Source organism: Lonchura striata, chromosome 4, assembly GCF_046129695.1.
Source record: "Lonchura striata isolate bLonStr1 chromosome 4, bLonStr1.mat, whole genome shotgun sequence".
Classification (NCBI taxonomy): domain Eukaryota; kingdom Metazoa; phylum Chordata; class Aves; order Passeriformes; family Estrildidae; genus Lonchura; species Lonchura striata.
In genome coordinates, this window is record NC_134606.1 from 12,298,423 (window position 1) to 12,321,500 (window position 23,078).

General features: G+C 36.8%; 1 protein-coding gene across 4 annotated transcripts in view; it reads left to right on the forward strand.

Moving 5' to 3' along the window:
• The window catches only part of JAKMIP1 (janus kinase and microtubule interacting protein 1), a 145,117-nt gene that overhangs the window by 30,706 nt on the left and 91,333 nt on the right, over positions 1–23,078 (forward strand). For all 4 annotated transcript variants that reach the window (XM_077782753.1, XM_077782755.1, XM_077782752.1 and 1 more), the window contains one exon: positions 22,746–22,940. The gene's annotated coding sequence lies outside the window, so the exon portion shown is untranslated. The remainder of the gene's footprint in view (positions 1–22,745; positions 22,941–23,078) is intronic.

The following is a 23,078-nucleotide window of genomic DNA, read 5'->3' on the forward strand; positions in this document are numbered from 1 at the left end:
ATTAGTGGGAGATACAACTCCTGTAAATCAAAACTTAAATTGCACCCTAGCAAAGAAGCTGTGTCTCTATTGCTTTTTGGTATATTTAATGTTGATGCAAGGTGTGCATGAAGACTGGGGCTTTTATTTTTTAAAAAAGGGCAATCCTGCAAGCAAAAGTATTAGCAAAGATTATATTGAAGAAACAGATAGACTTTTATGAAAAAATAATGATCTAGTGATATGTCAGCAGGTGTAGAGTTGAAAATACAAGCAATTTGTTTTTCATTTGTAGCCCATAATCCTGCATTGTAAAGAAAATGAAATCTTCGTAATTAATTGTTAAAAATTAGAGAGAGAGGAGTACAGTAAGCCTCAGATGTGCTCTGAATTTTGTATTTTTTTTTTCTGTGAAAATGGTTTGAGGGCTAAAAGTATTCTGTATTTTTGACAGTGAGTAATATTTCTTCATCCCAGTGTCTGCCTTAGGATTTTCCTTTGGTTCCAAGGAGAGAATTTATAGTCATTGAGTGAGTTTATTAATAATGTGAAAAAGTATTTGGAAATAAAATATGTTGATATCTTCAGACAAAAAAAACCTCAACTTGCCAACTTCTGAAAAAGATTCTAAGTGCCTTCACAATCATACATATTGTTTACTGTAAAGTCTAATGGGATATTAAGAGAGGAAAGTTGAGGCAAATATGAAATTTGTGCTTCACCTCAAGCAGAAGTAAGGCTTTCATAACAAGATTAGTAACAGTTGTTGATGAGGAGATTTAAAGGGATTGTCCTAGTTTGTTCTTTCACAGACTCCTTGTGTAATCTTGGAGAGGTTTTAAATTCTCTCTTTGCCTCAGTTCTCTATTCAGAGGATTCCTCATGGAGCATACGAGCAATGTCTTCTTTATTTTGTTTGTTTTGTTAAACCTTTCAGGAAAATATACACATATATATTTACATATATATGTATATTTTAAAAACCAAACACCAAACAGTTTCTCACAGCTTTTCTCACTTCAGTTCTCTTCTAGTGAAGTTTCAATGTGTTAGGGCTTAGGATTTCTACAGAAGTAGGATGAAAGAAGCTGTAAGACAGTGTGATATATAAAAACTTGTATTTTTTGGTGAAAGGTGATGATAATTTTGTTCATTCTAATTATCAAGGTACATGAGTTGTTACTCACATTACTGTTTTCGTATTTTTTCCCCCATCAGCTGTGGCGATATGAGTTTTAAACCTTTCTGATTTATTAAAAAATTGTACAGTCCTGTTAAATGTCATGGAGTAAGAAAAATCATACCATACCTTAGCTAAGAATCTCTTAAGTATTCACTAAGAAGTAGTTCCTGTGATCTTCAGGAAAAGGCCTCAAGGTATGAGTGGAAAAAACAAGTTGTATCAAACAGGACTTTTTATTCCTACAGCTATAAGAAATCTGCAGTATAAATTACTGTCAGACTGCTTTTGCTATTTCCTTTTGTGGTCTTTTTTCCTATGCATTTCAACATGACAACTTGACATGATAATACAAAGATTGTAACTAGTCTTTAGGTAGTTATTTCATCCTTCGTCTTCCTAAAATGTTCTTTAATGTCCATTATTTTTTTTATAATTAGAAATAGGCTTATTCTCTATTCTTACCCAGTGAAAAAGCTTCATAAAGAGTTTGCATGGAAACAGAAAGAAAATGACAGCAAAGTTTTTTTGAAGTGGTACTTTTAAGAGAAAATCATTAAAATTTCACTTGGTAAAACTCATATTTGTAAGAGATGTTCTAAAAGAAAACTCATAAATTCTGCTAATCTCTCTGTCATTCAATAACTTGTATCTTACTAAAATTATCAGATTTATGAAAAATAAGATATAAATTAAAATGAGGTTGTTGGTTTTTTGTTTTTCTTTTTTTTTTCCTTTAGTAAAACACTGAATGTTGGCAGCTGAACCACTGGAATACTGGAAACCTGCTCTGGTAGTAAGGCTGCAATTCACAGATCCTTAGTCTAATACCTGCTCTCAGATAATGAACAGAACCAAAATGTTGCAGAGAAAGAAGCAGAAACCTTAAGTAAAACCTATTGTAATCTTGACCTGACCCATTTTTGTATGTTTTTGTGTCAATTAAAGAGAAGTGATACTGTGTAATAATGAATTTTATCTTAACACAATATATGGTGTACCCTGAGCGTTGTTAAGCTGAGTCTGGGGTAAGAAAGAATTAAAGGCAGGACAAGAATATGAGACACTTCCCACTTACTCTTCCCTTCCCCAGCTGCTGCAGCTTAGTGGTTTTGTGCACTGAATGTGGTTTATTCGTATTTAGAAACTATCACTGGATTGTTTTTCTGCAGAAATCTGTCCATTCTCCCTCTCAAACCATACACACTTCTAAAGCAACAGGTCCTTTCAGTTGTTTTCACTAATTGCTGCCTATTCTTTGTATCCTGTTGCATATATTTCCAGTTTTTGTCTTTGTAGCAAAGATACAATGTTATTTGGTCAGGGTTGGTGAAAGGACAGGAATTGCTTAGACTCTGTCTACTTTGCATTCTGAAAAATTCAAAACATCTTTTTTTGTTGTTTTGTATGTTGGTTTTTTGTGAGTTTTTATTTTTTGATAGGTATTGGAAATCCTATAATGTCTCTTTTTCATGTACTAGCATTACTGTGAAAGTGAGATAATTTCCTTAAATTCACAGCTCTTAGGCTTTAATATATGTGCTCTGATTTTTTTAGGATCTCTTAACAAAATTTTCTCCCTTCAAATTAATTCCCTTATAATTTGAAAACTATAGAGTTTTCTTTTCTTAGAGTTTCCAGTGAGAAAGATGCCTTAAGTGATATTATAGTTATGGAAAAACAATATTGTGCACCATTTGTTAAAACCATTGCATATTAAAAAAAAACAACTGTATAGTATGAAAATTCAGCTGTGTGATTTGACTGTCATACTTGCTCTTTTGACAGCACTATTCTTTATATTCTTTATATGTGATTTGTTGACAACTGAATATCAGCATTCATGTGATCTTGTATCTTTCTAGTCATGGATATTTCAAATAGTCTAAAATTTCATTCAATATTCCGGATTATTTCAGAGTCTGATTTTGGATTTCTTGAGATCAATGGTTTAAAAGGCTGTTCTTGCTTGTGTTAGAAACACAGTGGCAAGAGAGAGAAAATAAAGGAATGCCTCTAGCAGATAATGTGTGATGATCTTGCAGATACCAGCTGTGGGCCAGCAAATTTTATTTATTCTGTATCTATTCTTATATATTATTAGCTTTTTCAGTCAGGGTGAAATGGTTTTGACTGCTGCAGTCTTTGTAGGGGTGGTACAGTTTGTAGGCGTGGTACAGTTTTCTACCATTTATCTACATAAGAAAGAAGCAGAGTTTGATGTCTTGTTCATTTATTTTTGTCTCTGCATGTTAGAGACTAAGGAAGACCAAAGTGCTGCCAACATTATTTGCAGTATTTGTCCAGCTTCTCCATATCCAAGTTATTTTAGTATCCAAATACAGACATTTCATTGACCAAAATCTTATCTTTGAGCAGTGAGGAAGCATTAATGTCGGTAGTAAGTCCTCCAGTTTCTTTTGCATGTGGTGGATCCTTGTTGAACACAAGATCAGGAGCTTAACTTGTGGAATGTTTTTTTTGTAAGTGGGGAGATAGCTTTGAAGACTGAATCAATTACCTGGTTCTTTTCAGTTGGGTGGCTGATTCCCAAGTGTGTCTTAAGATCCCCCTTTCTTCCTCATGTATATTAATAGAGAAACATGTTCTTTGATTAACAGTTTTGCAGTATGGGTTTCATTAACAAAGATCATTTCATCCAGGCAGAAATGCAGTGTGATCATAGCATATTCTTGTAAAACAGATGAATATATAATCAAAGATGAAAAAGAAGTCAGTGTGGTGACCTGACTGATAGACCATAGTCAAGCTGTGTCATAAAATATGCAAAAACTGTTTGGAATTCAGTGTTTCCTTCTAATACCAGTAAATAATATAGATATATAGGAAGCATAGAAAGTTCAAAGCTGGTGTTAATTTTCTCTGTCAATCATGAGCAAAGCAGGTAAGGTACAAAATCAGATCTTTCAATAGCATTTTTACATTTTTATTTTTTACCATGATAAAATGCATGACCCATGAAAGTACCAACGATTCTCAAGTCCTTGATCCACTTATAAAATGCACTTTATAAAGGCAGATCTGTCAAGCAAATGTGCTACTTCTCAACATGCCAAGTCAGTTCTGGGTGCTGAAGGATTTGGCTTTGGAAAGTCTTGAGTATTATCAAGTCTTTTGTAGTAAACAGGAGTTTGTGTTCTGTGTTTTGCTGTATAAAAGCTTCTGTAGTTGGACGGTAGAAGCTTGCAGTTAGGTGAACAAACACAGCATTTAAGTGTTCTGTTCAGCCAGTGGAAGTTTGCCATTTCCAGAGCAATGGCAGTTAAATTAAAGCTTAATTAGTGTGTGTATTTTTGTCTTTTTTTTTCTCAGAAGTTATGCTGCCTACCAGCTTGAATAATTATAGAGGAGTCAGTAGAATACTGATAAATTATTTATTGTATAATGAACTGATACTTATAGAGTATATTGTCAGTATTGTCCTTGAAAACAAAAAAAAATCACTGCTGATGCTTGTGCCAATAGGCCCACCATCGTTCGTGATTTGAGGTGATAAGGCAGATGCTTTTTGAGTTGAACTACATATTGAGATGGAATAAATTTGTAGAGGTCGTTTTGGCTGGGTGATTATCTCCTCCTCATTGCACTGTGCCCATGTATGCCCAACTATTAAATGTTCATGAGCTCTATTGTCTGTGCTAATCTGCAAGGATTTAGAATAACATCTCTCAAGTGGCTATACTGGAGCAGGATTTTTTTTTCTGCTTCATTTGTATTTGATTTTTTTTACTAAGATGGAGGATGTGACAGCTACTTCTGACCCATCTGCCCTTAGACCTATGACAAAGTGGTGTTTTTTTAGCAATAAAATTATAGAAATGTAACAACACTTGTTAAAATGGTTTTGTTAAAATGCTTATGGTGTGTTTCAGAAGTGCATGAAAAGTGATAGTTCTCACCACCTGTGTGTTTACACAAATAATTTTCTTTCTCCTCTCATCTCCCCAATCCTTTGACTAAATTAGCAAATTAAAATGGAAGGATTACATGATCAAGTGTAATGATGAAAAATGATCAGTGAAACAAAGTGATTTGTGTTTGGTCTGTGGGTACTGTCTTGGGCTAGATTGTAGTAACTGCAGGTCCAGTGTCCAGTAGATTAATAAGGAATATAGGAAGGGCCAATATAGTCTGTGTTAGTTGTCCTGGAGGATACATTGCAGAAGGTCTGCAGGATAAAGCTCTGAGCCATATGGTCAGACCTCAGAGCTGCCCCCCTGAGCAGGAAGTTGAAATAGAAAACTCTTGAGGTCTTGACAAGCCGTGCTGTCACCCTACCCTGTCAACTGGATAACCAGCAATTCTGTCCAACAGCACTGCACGCTGGTAGCCCTCATGGCTATCCAAGCATGAAAACAGTGGTACTACCAGAAGAATAAAAAAAAATTATTTTTAACCATTTAGCTGGTTCAATAGCAAACTTGACCTTTCCTTCCCACCCCAGCCTTCACACTGAGGTAATCAGTTGACTCAGGCCTGGTTCATTCAGATGGAGCTTATACAGAAATATAGGAATCCAGCACTTATCCCAGGAGCATTCTTCTTGATCTGCCCACTGGAGCTATTTTGGCCTAACAGGACTGGCAGTATCTAAAACAAAATACTAAAATGAGGTTAACAACTCTGATGTGCATTGTTAAATTCAGTAGAAAAACTGTGTTTTTTGTGCATATTTCTGTGAAGAGCAATGGCTTAAGAATAAAATATACATTTGTTACAAAGTCAGTATTGTCAACATTTTGGTTTCATTTAGTAGCTTCCCACTGCAGATATTCAACACCAACCTGCCTGACACCAGCTATGAACTTTGAGGTGATCACCTGTCACATTAGGGAGGCTTAGTCTTGCCAGAGACTTCCTGGAAAGCAAAAATTCAGTAGTCCTACCACCTATTGGTGTCTTGTATCAGACCAAGGTGTACTGCCAGAAGAACTAGAATTAAAAATGTGTGAAAAAGAAAAAGAGGGGGGAAAGAAAGTCAGCAGTTAGGTGGGTGGGATAATTGCCTGAGTGGTTCCTTAAAAATATGCCACGATGTGTGAGCACATCTGTTTGCATGTATTTTGTATATCATGTACAGCTGTTTTCAGAAGGCATTGCGTTAATAAGTCTTTGTATTCTTGCATTACCCTTACTGTTTTCATCTTGACTGGCAGCTCATCAAAAGATAAATAAGTAGTTCTCAATTGTTCTGGAGTTCTGTCATTTATAAGTTAATAGAATTCAAACATATGCAAGGATAGGAAAACATGGTGGATTTTCTGCCTCATTCAGCAGTGATTTCAGGGGGTAAATTTCAATCTGATTTAGAGTTTAGTTCTGTAGCTGTGAGGTACATGATGACATTTTCTTTTTAGTTCTTGATGAACCTTAATCAGAAATTATTGAAAACAGTTCAATGGAAAAACAAGAATTTTTCGTTGTTTGGAGTGTTTGGTTTTTAAGACATTCTTAAAATTTTGAATTCAATTAATATTTCTATATTGTGTGTTTTAGAAAAGCAAGATTTTATTTCTTATGTAAGATATGCAAGCCCAGGTGATTGAATATATCTGGTCATAATGTAATCTGTTAAAACCACTGAGGAGACAGTGTGGGGTATAGATTGGAGCTGTTACTCTGGCTGATTTCTCCCCTTGAAAAGAGAGAAGCCCTACTCTGCAGTGCTGTGTTTAAAGCATCCACAAAATACATTGCAGATATGGTGATAAGACCAGTGTTGTGAACATTAGATTATGGCCCTTTTGGAATGCCTTGAGAGTCCTCTAAATAATCAAATTATCTTAGCCTGGCATTTAAGTGACCCTTAAATTACTGGAGAGGCATTTGAGAAATATTCCTACAGAACTAACATGCTATACAGAAATAAATTTATGTATCCATACTACTTTCCCCTCTGTCCTCCCTTGAAATAAATCTTTAAAGGAATAAAAAATGGATTTGGACATTACTTGGTTCATTGTTCTTAGCAGTAGGATGGATAGATAAAGCACAACTATATATTTGTTCAACTTGTTCTTAATTGCCTGCCTGATGGAGATGGCTTCTCAGAAAGATTTAATAGGTCTTTTTAGGCTGCTTCTTTCTAGGTTATCTCTTTCTGGTTAGGCAGTCTTAGTGGTTTCCCCCTCTCCCTCACAGTATCAATCACATCTTGCTCCTTTATCATCTGCTTCACTGTGAACTCAGTGAGGATTTTATTAGTTTTTCTCTTGGTTACAATGTTCTACATATATGAAGACTTTTAACACTTCGCTTTCTTCTTTTATTCAAGGTTAACAATTCCAATTATTTTCAGCCATGCCTTTTAGACTGTTTCTTGTGGCCTCTATCTAGATGCCTTAATTGGCCTCTTTCTGCACAAAATTGGATGCAGTATTTCAGACTGAAGGTAATGAAGGGAATCACCTCACATATGAGGTTTATTCTTGAATATACCTCACATTGAATATACCTGCCTATTTTGCAGTTTGCTTTTTGAGACAGATGCACAGTATGCTGTTAAGCTCTTAAAGGTGTTTTATGTCTCCTGGCACTACTGAAGGGAGGAGATAGAGCCGGAAAGGAAGGAGGGGGCAAGAGAAAGGGGTTTTTAAGATTTATTTTACTTCTCATTATTCTGGTATGATTTTGTTAGTGATACATTCAGTTAATATTCCAAGGTGAATCTTTGCTACCTTTTCTACCTGTGATCACTCCTTGAGTGATCTCTCCCTGCTCTTACTTCACCTCATGTATCTGTCAGTATATTTTCTCTCCCCTGTGACTTGTGGAGGGGAGTGATAGAGTGTGTGTCTGGCATCCAGCACTGTGGTGCTGCTTGGGACCTTCTGTATAGTTTGGGAAAGATGTGGTAACATAAGAATCTGTTCTTGGAGATCCTCTGCTAAACTTTTCTAGATGTAATTCTAGGCTTTGGTGTTTCAAGCTCATTAATTTTTAATACTAAATCTTTTCTTTCAGTTAAAAAGTGTTTTATTACACACTATACACCATAGTTGGAAGTGATACAGAACAGTATATATAGATAGAATTACAGACTTATTTGGGTTGAAAATGACCTTTAAGATCACTGAGTCCAACTGTGAATCCAGCACCACCAAGTCCACCACTAAACCATGTCCTTAAGTGCCACATCTGTGCATCTTTTCAATGATTCCAGGCATACTGACTCCACCACTTCTCTGGGTAACCTGTTCCAGTGCTTGATAATCCTTTCAGTGAAGAAATTTTTCCTATGTAAATTTCCCCAGGCCATTTCCAATTTGAGGTCATTTTCTCTTATCCTATCACTAGTTACCTGGGAGAAGAAACTGATCCTCACCTGGTTACAACCTTCTTTAAGGTGGTTGTAGAGTGGTAAGGTCTCTCTCTGAGCCTCCTGTTCTCCAGATGAAGCTCTCTCAGCTCCTTCAGCTGCTCCTCATGAGATTCATGCTTCAGACCATTCACCAGCTCTGTTTCCCTTCTCTGGACACTCTCCAGCACCTCGGTGTCTTCCTTGTTGTGAGAGACCCAGAACTGAACACTGAACTCAAGGTGTGACCTCACCAGTGCCAATGTGACAGTCACTGCCCTGGTCCTATGGTATTTTTGATACAAGCCTGTCACCCTGATTCTTAAGACTTCCTAAAGCCTTCTGAGTTTACATTCCTTTGGAAAACTTTCCCACACAATTTCTGTAAACAACATATTGTTTACATTCTTTTATGGGGGTGGAGAACACTTGATGTACTGGTGGTTTGTCCAATGTCTTTGGAGAGGTGGCCCATTCACTCTCCAATCCAATGTCACCCTTGGGAAGGTATAAAAGACAGAGTCAGATAATAAACGTTCCTTTTTTTACCTTGCAAGCAGCAGGTGACTCGCGTCGTGCTTTCACATGTCCTACAGCGACACAAGCCAGGTGCCATTGGCCTTCTTGGCCACCTGGGCACCCTCTGGCTCATGTTCAGTCACTGTCAACCAGAGCCCCCAGGTCCTTTCCCACCAGGCTGCTTTCCAGCCACTCTGCCCCAGCCTGCAGCACTGCCTGGGGTTCCTGTGACCCAAGCTCAGGACTAGCACTTGGCCTTGTTGAACCTCCTGCCATTGACCTCAGTCCATCAATCCAGCCTGTCCAGATCCCTCTGCAGAGCCTTCCTGCCCTCCAGCAGATCAACACTCCTGCCCAAATTAGTGTCCTTGAACTGACTGAGGGTGCACTTGATCTTGCCCAGATTGTTGATAAAGATTAAACAGTCACCCCTGGTGACTGGCCCCAGCTAGTGTAACTCCACCACCACTCTCTGGGCCCAAAGAACTATTCCAAGGCACCCATCCAAGCCTGGAGCAGCCAGTTTCTGCAGTGGAATGCTGTGGGACGACCATGTCAAACACTTCTCTGAAGTCTAGGTAGACTGATGCGTGCCTTCATTTTGGCTTTTTTTGAAGGGGATTTCAGTGGCAGTCAGGTGAGAAACGGGAAAGCTGGTTTTAGGACTCAGGAAAAGCATTGAATGCCTTTGTTTTTTGTTGGTTTGCAGTTACCTGCATTCTCTAAGAGATGCCCTGTTGTGTGATGCTGTGAGCAGTGGTGGTGATTGCTGGGTTGGAAGGGCACTGGGGCTGCTCCCTGAGCTGCCTTGGCCACAGGGCTGAGGCTCAGGATGTTTGCCCGGAGCTGTGCCCTGCAGTTGACATTCACTGAGAGGTGCTAATGACCCAACAAAGCCAGCAAGCTGCTGTGCTTAATACAGTTATCATCTGTGCTGTAGATTGGATTTTAATTAAATTTCTTAATTAGGCCAAAATCCAATAAATCTAGAAATAGTAATTAGCAGGAGCCAGCTGTTTTATAGCTTGTTATCCTGCTTTTGTAGTTTAGACAAGATCTGACTTGAATAAAAGTTGTTCTATCTGCTCATGTTTGTTGTAAAAAAAAAAAATCACTTGCTCATTTTGTTTTAATCCTTGCCTCATTTAGGAGACCATTAATTATTAAAAAAGGCTATAAATATTGTATATTTTGTAAAGATATGTTTTGTGCTGTATTAGAATATTATGTATCAGCTTTTAACCTGATGATTTTTTTTTTATTTACACGTTCATGTTACTGTTTCATCAGTTGTCTTTTTGTATCTTAGAAATCTATGGTGCTGGTTGTGAGTAAAGACCTCATTTCTAAATGTTCAATCATAAATTTTTTCAATATCAACAATTTGTTCTTTGAAATATGAAACTATGTAAATAGTACTTAGAAATATTTCAATAAATCTATTTCTTAACAAGAATAATTGGAGATATTCTTCAGGTTTAATGCAATCCTAAAGAGCAGTTTTAGGGGGCTTCCATTTTATTTCATGCCTCTAGCCTATTGAATTAGAGCAGATTGCACTAAAATTTCCAAATACAATTACAAAGTTTCACGGAGTTTAGAGTAACAAGTACACTTATGCATTGGAGGATCTAGCTGTGTTTGTGTATATAATTTTCCTCCCTCTGCAAACATGCTGATGAGTTGCTTGTATCTGTACCAAGTCATATTTTATAAACATCAAAACCAAATGGGAAGGGATAATTTATCCTATTGCAGTACAGCAGGCAGAGGATCTTGTGGAATAAAGTGATTATTTACTTTCTGTATCCCTCTGGGTGAAATAGTGCCAATAGTTCCGAGCATCAATCACCTTATAGGTTAATTTTATTTTTTTAAATTTTAAAAAACAATTTCTCCTTTGTGTTAGGTATTTAGTGGTCTGTAATTAATTAGGTTTGAGCTCATCAAATCTGAAATACAGTGACATTTCAAAATTAGCAATATTTTAGTATAAAGTTTAATTGAATTTTGTTTGTTTTTGCAGCAGCTGCCATGCTTTCAGCAAAGAAATTGCATTAGTTAAAGAGTATTGTGAGGAATGCCACAAGGATTTAAAAAAAGGTGAACATTGGCCATATGATAGAATAAATTTACTGCAGGTTTGCCTAAAGTGATATGTGTGAAAATGAAGAACTGTAATGTCTGTTGTATTTTAAATCATAATGGAGATATGCAACCTAGTGAACAGCTTCCTTAGAAGCCTTTGGGCTGTGCTGAACTGAAAAGAACAAATCCAGTATCGTGACCTTTAGATGGTAGGCAGAGAGTGGTAATTAGGACACCACCACACAAATGGTAATGTCCACAGCATTCAGACTCTGTAGACCTGCCTTGCAACAAAGGAAATCTGTGCCAGAAATAAAAGTTCAAAGTATCCATCTTCCCATTTTAACCTCTTAAAGCACTTCTAAATGACAGGTTATTAATAACCTTTTAGAGAGAAAATGTGTAAGAACTGCCATGTTGGTAAAAGAAAAATCTTGGATGTGTACACGTATATATTTAAATATATATGTCTTTGTATAAAGATATATACATTTTTGCTGTGTAGATAAGGACTAAGTATAAGCCAGCTTTTACATGGCTTCTTCAATATATTTTATCAGCAACATGCACTTCTGCTGATGCTTGCATTTCCTTGCCTTTACTGTTCCATTGTGCCTAATAAATATGGATACTTTGATGTAGTAGCATGCATATGTTAGTTCTCTTTTTCTAGCATATCTTTGCTGACTCCAGCAGCAGTCTGTTTCATCTGAAACTTTATTTACTGGGAGGTGTTTATTTAAATACACAGTAAAAAAAGGGTGATATAAAGCCAAATTATTTATCCAGTGTGTGAAAACCAAAGGAAGAAGAACCCAAAAAACAAATCTGAAACTGGACAAAGAAGTTTTTTTAAATATTTCTGTTCAGTATTTAACTTAGAGTTAGTAAGTAAGTACACAATTTTTTTAGCAACTTGGTCTAGTGACAGGTGTCCCTGCCCATGAGAGGAGAGTTAGACCAAGATGATCTGTCAGGTTCCTTCCAACCCAAAGTGCTTTATGATTCTCTGGTTATTTTATGCTTTTCATGAAAGGTGGTATTATAAAGAAAATAGATTGATTTGATTTTTTTTAACTGTCAGGAAAACAAATGAGGTGGTAGTATTGCAAATAATTTTATATGACATAAATTATCTTAACTGAATCGTAAATAAAAAATACTTGGTACAGTATGTTTGGTATTGCAAAGAATTTCACTAGGCATTTTCTAACATAATGTTAAAATACTAATATCAAAGTTAGCTTTGTTGTGGAGCAAACAGATTTGAAGCAAATTTCTGTTGGAATTTACTTGAAAAGGGGAGTTCACTCAGCACAGGTGTGGAAATGGCAGAACAGCACTGGGCTGCAGTAGGAATGCTGAGTTTGAACTTCAGCATGAGCTGGCAGAGTAAAACAAGCTGAGCTATGTTAGTGCAGTCAGCACGGCAAGGATTTTAAGCTCAGCATATGTCACAATAATGAGAACTCCCTTGTGGGAGAGTTAGAAGCAGGTTTGTGTCTGTTTCTGTCTCCATACTCGTGTTTTTGGAAAGTGTGTATTTTGCAGGTTTGTGTGAACAGATCTCTGAAGTGCTGAAGGAAGGGTAACAAACTCAGAACACCCCACCCTACCAGGGTGTGCACAAAGCCCCTCAGGCTGCCTCCTCCCTGTGTCACTGCTGTGGAAGATGGATGTTTTACCAGGATATTGCACATTCCAGCTCAAGTTCTCCCTGACCTTAGTGAGCACCAACCTAATGCTTGGTGGAGTTGCTGCATCTGAGGCTCAGATGAAGCTGTTATGCATCCCAGAAATGAACTTTTCCTTCCAAACCTGTAGCCATTTCTGGCTATGTCATTTAATGACAGCATTCTGTTTTGGTGTGCAGCATATGTGTTGCTGTGTGTATGTAAAAAAAATGTGTGAGGAGAGGAAGGAAAAAGGATTTCAGATGCCTGGCTTTAGGAGGTGTGTTTCTACTTTTAATTTACTTCGTGGCACAAGATTAGTTTCTCTAATGTATCTTGAGAAGGCCATGGCAGCCATATTTTTAGGACACTCAGATTTTCACAGCTGGTATTTTCAGCTCTTGCTGGGGAGGCTAGAAGCAGAACTTGATGATGTAATAGTGAAGGCAAAGTTCTGTCAAAATACAGCTCAGTGTATTCCTGTCTTTCTGTTCATTGATGATCAAAATTGCTCCAACATATTTTTCCTTGTTCTGATTGTAGATATTTACTCCTCAAGAGAGATCATTGACTCTTTATACTGGCAAGACAATGTCTGCATGCAGGGGCAGTACCTAGCTTTTGTTAAATCGAGCTATGTCAGTAGAAGAGTTAGACAAGGTCTTGGGCATGTGGCCTTTTAATCAGGTCTGAAACACAAGGGGCCACCTCCAAAGACCAGCTTATTCTGAGCTAAGAAGACTTGTTCTGACTTTAATTAGATATATGTCAGCCAGAGCATCTCTAGAAGAAAACTTCTTTAGTACTCATGGCAAACAAAAATAGTAATGAGATGAAGAGGATAGGAAGAAGTGGTGAGGTATTGTCTCGAATAGGAAAAAGAGAGTTCATTCTCTGTAGAATGGGAAGATGGAGGAGAGGAAGAACATAATCTAGGATGTTAAAAGAAACATTGAGTTTGAAGTTTTGGTATCAATGGTTTTGGGCTTTCCTTTATACATGTGAGGTGTGGCTTTGGTGCTGCTTGTGAAGAACTCAAATGTATTGAACTGAGAATGCCAAAGGCCTTTGCTCTTTCTGTACATTGGAATAACTGGGACAGGTAGTGTTCATTCTTAGGGACTAAAAAATCTATGGTAGATAAATTGCACTTCTAAACATATATTGGTTGCCTGATTTAAGAAATCACACTATCTCTTTCCATCTCTGAAAATTTAAATACTTCTTGACTGGAAGACACATTTTCAGTAGCAGCTGTAAAATTATGTATGTTGTGAAATGTGCCATTATTAGACATGAAATCCTCACAGCAGAGACCTCACAGTAAGAATTCAGCTGGGTAAAGAACTGGACTGGAATTAACAGAGAGGTAGAATTTAGCAGGCATTGTGCTTACACATTACAGCACTCCCTTACAGTGCTCTTGGCAAAATGGATGGAGAAGGATGTCATTTCATTGCCAGGTAATTGTTCCATAAAGGCAAGTACATAGAGAGCATTTGGGGTGTTTTTTTCCTCCCATCCCCCATTACTATGATTTTAATTGGAAGCAGTCTTTGTTCATGTAAAAGTAGCATGAGGTCCTTTACTGAAAGATAGTGATGTCTTTGTATCAAACAGTTCCTGTTTCAAGCTGTTACGCTTGTCATTGTTTAATTGAACTTGCTGAGGTTTCTGGGGGAAGGCAACTTTTACCATCTCCTCCTGTGAATCGCTTTAACATGCTGCTTGTGAACAGAGAAATATCCCATTTGTGAGTAGGTGGAATAATAGGCTATCTAGATTCTGATACTTATTAAATGGCAAGTCTTTGTCAAAATCTGCAAGAGAGCACGGAATTTGCAGATGTACAAGCTCATGTCGTTTTTATTATCATTCTGAAATCTGTATTGTGCACGCAGCAACTGTGTGCTTCATAGAGAAAACGCAGGAATTTGTAACTTTGCTGTTATAACTGAGGCATTGACTACTAATAGGCGACAAACCCGAGGTCACAGAGTTTGAGCCTCAGCAGGGCTGATGGAGGCTGTCAGGTCAGGGTCCTTTCCCCAGTCCGCTGCTGAGTCACTGGTGACCCCATGTAAACCCTTCCCTTCTGCCTGCAGAGGAGGAGCACTGGAATGACCTGCTCACTTATTCCTGGGTGAGGAGTTCAATGAAGCTGCAGATTCGATGAAAATTATTTCGTTTGTTTCTTGCTTTATTAATCTTATGATAGGCACTGTGTGTCGATAATAAAAAAGGAGATGGGAATATACATGTCAAGGGAGAGAGAGGAGAGAGCTGGGATGGTGGGTTGATAATTTGTCTGAAGACCTTATCTTTGGCTTCCTGGATTTTAGAGCATTTTCCAGTTGACCCTGCAACACTGATTCAAAATTAAGAGGCCTCTGTTTAGAGAGCAAAAAGATTAATAGGAAAAGCTGGTACTGAAATTTAAAAATGAAATTTCTTTCAGCCTAATGTTACTTTTTACCTTTAATATGGCTTCTTGTATGCATACATACAAGTCTGTTCTTAGGAATATACATATAGAAATATAGGTAGTAGTGTTATGATGGACTGTATCTGTAATGGTTCCTTGACATCCTATCTCCCCACTCCTGCCGGATAATTTTATGCTGTTCTGTATATTTTAGATTTACAGCTATCTGTTTATATAGTGATCTGCCTTTTTTTGAACTAACTTCCCAAAAATTATTGAGTTACAAGTATCTGTATACAGACCAGCCCCTAAAGCCAGGAATTTTTCTAAAATGAATGAAAAAATTAAAGGAAAGACTGTGATCCTATGAAATCTTGGTAACACTGTAAAGCAAAAGCTTATACTTTTCCAGTTTTTCACATTATACCAAATTCCAGCTGGCAGAGATCCTTGGCACAGTGCTTGGCTTTCATTCGGCTTGAAATTTTTAATGTACTGATTTAAAATCTTCCATTATTGAAAAGCATATTTTAAGATTTCTTGTAGCTTTAAGGGTCTGGTTTATAAAGGCAATGACTGCCACAGAGGTGCAAAGAAGAGCTTTGTGACTGGTTTGTCAAAAGCTCTGAAAAATATTACACATTCTGTGAAGTATCACTGTTACGACACAGTGCAGATTTCTTAAAGTACACAAGGAAATAAAAAGTGAACATTATTACTTGTAGCAATGGTCACATTTAGCAATTTTGAAACTGATTGCAAATGCTGATGTGAAAATTTGTTATTTTTAAATTAATCATGTTAAAGCTAATTTTTATAATAGAATAACACTTGCATAAAGGATTTTCAGTTAAGATATAGGAAACAGATTTCAGGTTGTTCAGATTTGGGGATTAATTTGTTTCTTTATAAGATCATTGTATGTATTTGCTTGTACTCATATAAATATAAAATTAATGTCATGCATATTTATATACTGTTTTTCGGAGGCAAAACAGCAAACAAACATGCCATATGTGTGAGAAGCTAAAAGACCTGAATAGCCTAATAAATCTTGTATTAGACTTACATTTTATAAATACTAGGCCCTGTGGAGCACCATTGAAAAAATAGTTCTTCTTGGAGGGTGAAACCTTTGCTTTTCTATTGTGTGAAGGACTTTCAGCATGCAAATACATGAAGTTGTTTTACCAGTGACAGACATATGAAGAATCCTTGTTCAGGCTTTAAAACTGAAAAATCTCTAGTATCTAAAATATTTAGAAGAAGAGACTGAGCTGGTGATCTTACATCACTTTGATAAAGCAGCACTGGACACTGTGTGTGGGAGTAGGGAAGAAAAATGATCTTTTAAACCTTCACTGTGCCAGCCTATGTCTGTGAGTAAGCTGGATAACAGCAAGACAAAATAACTTTGGTTGCTGGGTAAGTCCAGAGGACAAAAATTGTTACTCAGGAGCTTGAAACTGATCTGAAAGCAAAGGATTCCCAGTGAGCACAAAACAAAGCAGAGCAATGGCACATGTCCCTCAATTCTTGTCCCATTGCAGTGGGGAGCCTGCAGAGCTCAAAGCTCACTGGTGTTAAGACTGCATAAAGAAAAGAATATTCCTTCAAGTTTCTTAATGCACTCAACACACTTCTACTGATGTGTTAGACCTTCCAATTGTATGCTTTTTAAGATGATGCTTTATGGATGGCTATATAAAATTTTGGCGTTCCCATCTTTGTTGCATTTCTATAAATCCTGTGGTAACATAAAAATTAGTATTAACCAAAAAGAATAAGCTCTTTTGTAATGTCTGAGTAGCATAAGAGTATAGAAGCTGTCTATAAGCTTATTTTCTGTGAGAGAAAGGGTCTTGGATGGAAGAGCCTCCAGGGAGTAGGTTGGCTCCTTTGACAGACCTGGAAGCAAAAAGAGCCCACAAACATTTGTAAAAAGGCCAAGAGGTGTCACCAGTCTTAGCCTTCAGAAAAGAAATCTGTATTGGGGAAAACATTTTATGTTGGCTGATTGTTTCTTTTCCCCATTTTTTTAAAGGTATAAAAAGACTGGTTCTTAGAACCAGTCTCTGGCCATGCCCACTGAAAGCCCACTAAATATGTTTTTAAAAAGCTCTAGTGTATTTGCTATTTAATTAATACAGATTTTGTTGCTTTATTAGTTAATTATTTGTAGACTTAAATGACATAATTTCATATGGATAGTTTTCCCTCCAATTGCTACTTCATCCTGTTCGTCTTAACTACTGAAAAGGTTTTTGTATGACTGTTACACATAAGCACTATGTAGCATAGAGAATACAGATTTGCCTAATTCTTAATGCAAAAGCAACCCTGTCCTGTGGTTGCACACCGTATTTGTCATATAAAATCTAGTAAACACTGTAATTAGCTTACTTTCCAAATGGTTTTATGGTTTAAATGAACCATAGAAGCAAGTCACACTCAGAGTCTTCTGAAACCTATGCTCAATAATTCCTATTGCTCCCTACTTCAGAGAATAGAGAAAGAATAGGAAGATTTTTCTTTGCATTGATAATCCAATTAAAACAGCAAGGTGTCAGGAATGATACCAATTCCTCTGAAAGCACCGTTTCAGTCATTGGTAGGCTCTCCATCTGGGAATTGTGGCATAGTAATCTGCAGCAAGGCAAAAAGAATAGCATGGAAACAAATTTGAATTGTTGACCTAATTTTAGTAGCCCATCATTGCTGACACAAGTTCAAATGATCCCAAAGGGTTCCTTATTATGGGGATGGCAAAAATATGTAACATAAGAGAGGCAGGAAAGTGAATGACTACTTCTATATCTGTCATTGCTTCTAGTATCCAAATAAAAGTTCTGTGTTTTGTCCACCAAAGATGTATTTTGCAATAAAAACAAGAGTTTAAAACAGATAGGAAAGTTTGCATCAGTATTCCCTGTTAGTAATGAAACATTATTTGTAGCCAAGAACTTGCTGCTTATCATGTCTGATTTTAGCTATATCAATTTAAAAGTTGGTATTAAAAATAAGAGAAAGTTTCTCAAGTCTTTTTGTGCTCTTTAAGTTTGTTCACTATGTAAAGAATGGAGATTGTGGTTGCACATTTTTCAGAGTGTATGATGTTCATATATAAAGTGGTCTATAAAGGTCATGCCACAGTATTTTTTTGCTGATAAGTCTGTGTTGAAAGGGGGTAAATCTGTGGCATGATCTGTGCTATTTCTTCCTTGGGCCATGATGCATTCACATTGAAACCTTCCTTTAGATTGTCTTTGCTTTCAGGGGATTTTTTTAAATACCTCTTTTTTCTTCTTCTTCTATTTTTTTTTTTTTTGACTCCTTCTTTTTTTCTTTCCTCCCAATCTGCTTTTGGTGCAGCCACAGCAGAAGGTAGCACATTTGTGGTTGTAATACTGTAATTAGGCAGACACTGAATAGTTAAAGGAGAGAGCAAGTGATGTATGTTGGGCATAAGTGTTTGTTGCTGGCAGGTTCTGCCTGTCAAAATGTGAAGTCATTCATGAAGGGCTGTATCTGTGCCACTTATTTATGTGTAAATAAAGTTTTTGCTCTGTTGGAAATCCCAGGGAATCTGGTACCAAACTATCACAGTCTTAGAAATCCAAGAGCAGGGGCAGGAAGGGGAACATGCAGTCTCCTTGCATGTATTTTGTATGCCTGACAAATGGATCTCTTAAAAGCTGTAAATCAAATTAATATTATGGATAGAAAGCTTTAGAGTAGAATACAAGGCACTATAGTAAAATGTCATAGGTTTTTTGAAAGAAATATGCTTTTTTAATCGTTGAACATTTAGTTGTATGAGAGAACCCCTTCCCCCTGCTCCTCTAGCCGTCAGGTAGAATACTTCTGACAAAAAGCCAGTAGCAATGTACATATTCTCATTACAGAGCATTTGCCAACTGAAATATCTAACAACTACTGCAGAGAACTCACAGATGTTGTTCAGCACTGTTTTCCCAAAAAGATTTCCTTTTATTTGGGTCGGTCTTGTTTTATGCTTAGTCATTTTAAAGCAAAAAAAGCCTTGTTTTCAAAATGTGGATCAGCTGTACAGAGACATAGGGAGGGCTTCCAAAACATTCAGGGAAACTGTTTTTCTGTTACCATATGCCCTGGATGATTGCTCTTATTTCTGCTCTGGGGATTGTACTTGGACCCTGCCTGTTTCTGTTCGAGGTGTGTTGTACCACTCTTCTACAGAACAAGGTGTTCTTTTGAGATCCCCATCCCTTACAGTCCACAGACCCTGATATGGGGACTGGACACGACATTGCCCCGGCTGCCAGAGGAATTGTCCTCAGCTGTTCTGCTTTCCAAGAAGAAATCTAAACTAGCTGTCCACCTTAGTAGTTATTTTTTTAAACTTCTGTAAGTAATGCACTCTGTTTAAGAGTTAAAATGGACTAAGATGTCCCATGTGAACAGATCTGGCTAAAATCTCTGAGAACCTGAGTGCTTTGCCTGTTTTGGGAATCTCAAGGAAAGGATGGAGGCTGGCATCAGTGTTTACTGTCTTACCTTTAAACCTGTCTTGCTTTCAAGATGCAGTGCTGCCTGAAATGATGGGGAAAAAGTGTGAGAAACAGAATTTTGACCAAAGATTCTATGTACTGCAGTTTGTGATTAAAAACCTGAACAATCTCAAATACCTACCATCCTTTCCTAACTATTTGGGAAATGTTGACAAGTATTGCTAGTTATTTCCATATAAACAGAGAAAATCCTGCATTTTTATAACACTGTATTTTGTCTGGACAGCCATTATATGATAAAGAACATAACTGAATCAACTTTGTTTATTTAGCACTTGCTGTCATAACTACAGGATATGACCATGTTGGTGATTTTACTGCGCTGAGTGAAATTAGTAATGTATCAAACATCAGCTCATCTGTCAAATTATTTCTATAATAGTTTTGGTTCTTCGAGGTGCTTTTGCTGTGTGTAGTATATTCTGAATGAATTTAAACAGCTGTAGTTTATGCTCTACTTGTTGGTAGATTAACAGATATATTTCTACAGTAATAGCTTCCCCTTTTTATCCTTCCTCTCCACTGTTAGAAACAGATTTAGCTTAGCAGTTATTGGAAATGAGAAATTAAGTATCCAATTATTTTAAGTTATTTTTGTATTACCATATCTTTTAAGAAGCTGTAGGAAGATTACTGAAGGATTATTAGGTTGTAGTTTTCCAGTGGTTGCTGGTAATTCGCTGTGACTAGCACTCTTAACAACTTGTACTGACTGGTATAATTAAATGTATCAAATTTGCCCCAGTTTTTGCTAGATTTATTGCCAATTAGTCTTCTTTTTAAATCTCACTCATATGCTATGCTACTGAAACATCCACTTTCAGAAGCAGATATTATCAAAGTATTCTGCTACTTCATCTATTTGCTCTTATTACTGTAACGTACACCAGTTCTAGATCTCTGTTTCATTCTTCTCTCAAAGCTTTTGTATACACTATTCATGTTATATAGCGAGGCCAGTTGGCCAAAAAGAAAAGATATTTTTTTATTTCTGAGCTTACTAGAGAATTTAAAAAAACTATTAATCTTAAAAATAATGATCAAATAACTTACTTTTTTTAGGATCAAATAACTTACTATTTAGAAGAATTGGTATTACAGAATTGTAGATATGCTAAAAGATAAGTACATTTCTTCAATGTAGACAAATTACCCAGGCAACATTGGAATTTGGAGCTGTGGTTTTCTGGGATTTTTTTCCCTTTTGAGTCTTGTGGGTATTGGTCTGTTTTGTTATCACCTTACTGGCCTGATTGCTGTCTACTTACCTTTTTCACGTAGATTCTTGCTTTGTTTTAGGTGTTTCCATATTGCATGTTAATGTGGGGAAACCTCTTTTATTGAAATGTATTCAAATTGTTAACTGAAGGCCAGAAGAAAGCAGCAAATTTTTTTATGTGGAATAACAATATTGGAATATTTAAGAATAGGGCAACTCAAAAAGGATGATGAAGATGGGATGAAGTGAGACATATCTGACGTCATAAAAAAGAGAGGCACTTGGCCTGAGGAGGTTTTTTACTATATAAATAAATTGAATTCCTCTTTCACAGTGTTTTGTGCTACTTAAATGTGCCAACCTAAGCTGTTTCAGCACTTTGATCTTCTGCCATGATCTGGCCCTAGCTGTACTTTCATCCTTTTCAAAAGTATTCTATCACAGCAGTGAATTTGGCCCTAAGGAAATAAGTATGCAGATTTCCTTTCTCCATTAAATATTACCTAGATGCCTGTCTTTATTGAACAAATAAAGGATTAAGGTTTTAAACCACTAACAACAGAATACATGGTGTCACCTTAAACAAACCCCTAGAGAGAAATGCAGTATTTCCCAGCAAGGGAAGTGGTTTTGGATGCAATCCTGATGTATTTTATGTGAAATGCTTTTTTTTTTTTTTTGTGAAGATTTGAACATTGTGCATGATAGTAGTTATATCCATAATGTTTCAGCACAGTTCATATGTGAAATTCTGTCTGGCTTCCAGCTCTCCTGCCCAAAAGGCAGAGAGTTTAACCAGTTCTGTGTTGTATCTGCCAGGTCTCTGCTTTGGAGACCCCATGTCTCCATAAGACATTGCTGAAGTCTGTTTGGCTTGTTCAATTCACTTGTCCTCAGTCTCTAACACAAGGGGTATAGCAAGGGAAGATTTAGTACTGAGGAGAATTTACTTCCTTTTTTTCACTCTGCGGTGAAAGATGTAGTTAAAGGTGTTCAGAGATGGTAGGAAAACTGAGGCAAATAATACTCATTAAGGAACTTCAATTGCTTTCAGTCATTAAGCTTTCAGAGTGATATTTTCCATGAAGATATCCCCATAATGATAATTTAATTTCTGTAAATTTTTTTGTGAATGGAAAGTACCTATTCAAATTAACATGCAGTGAACATCAACAAAAACTCAAATGTTTCTGTTGTTTTCTCTTGTGATCCAAATATATTGAAGTATAATAAAGAAATATGAAGTAAAATAAGACAATATCCATTGCCTTTTGATTGTTTGTTTTCAAAAGGAAATTGTGATAGTTGCCTTCAAGAACAGAATTAAGTTTTTCTAAAATTTAGTCTTGTCCTTCTTTCAATATGACACATGATAACTTCCTTATGTTGATATACTTTTGGTATTTATAAAGATTCATGGCAGTGGACAAGCTGTATGTGACAATTTATAGGTGGCCACCATGACAATTTCAGTATCCCAGAACCCAATAACTTGTGTTGAGATGGAATTCAAATTTAGTGTTAGCTAGGCAGAGTTCAGAGTCTGGATTGACCTCATCTAGTTGCTAAGGAGCATAGCAGCTTCCATCCTGCTTTCACTGAGGACTATCTAGGAAAGGCCACCCTTCCATATGTGCTCTTACTGGAGAGAAGATGCAATACTTGTAATTTTATATGATACCTTATTCTGCTGCATTTTGTTACCCTGTGTAAATAAATTTCCATTGCGCTGCTACCATCAAAGCTGTTAATTAAATATCATTTGTATTACATATGTATTCTTTTGTTTTACAGATGATGTCACTAATACCCCTCAGGAAGCTCTCCTTGCTGATGAAAAGGAGAACGTTCCAACAGGACTAGGAGCTGTGGTGTGGAAAGTCCCAGAACAAACATAGCTTGTGACTTAGCTACTGGTGCTGCTCAGTCTTCACCTCTTTAAATTAAAATCAAGCACAACTGCCTCAGAAACTTGTGGACAAGAGAAAGGTACTGTGCATTGCCAGCATGTTGGTTGGGTAGGAAGAGAATAAATCTGCCATACAGATATGATGCTGTGATTTTATTAGAGACAATATCATTTGAAGCCTCAAGTTTGAAATGCTTTTTGTACTGAGAGACTTCCAA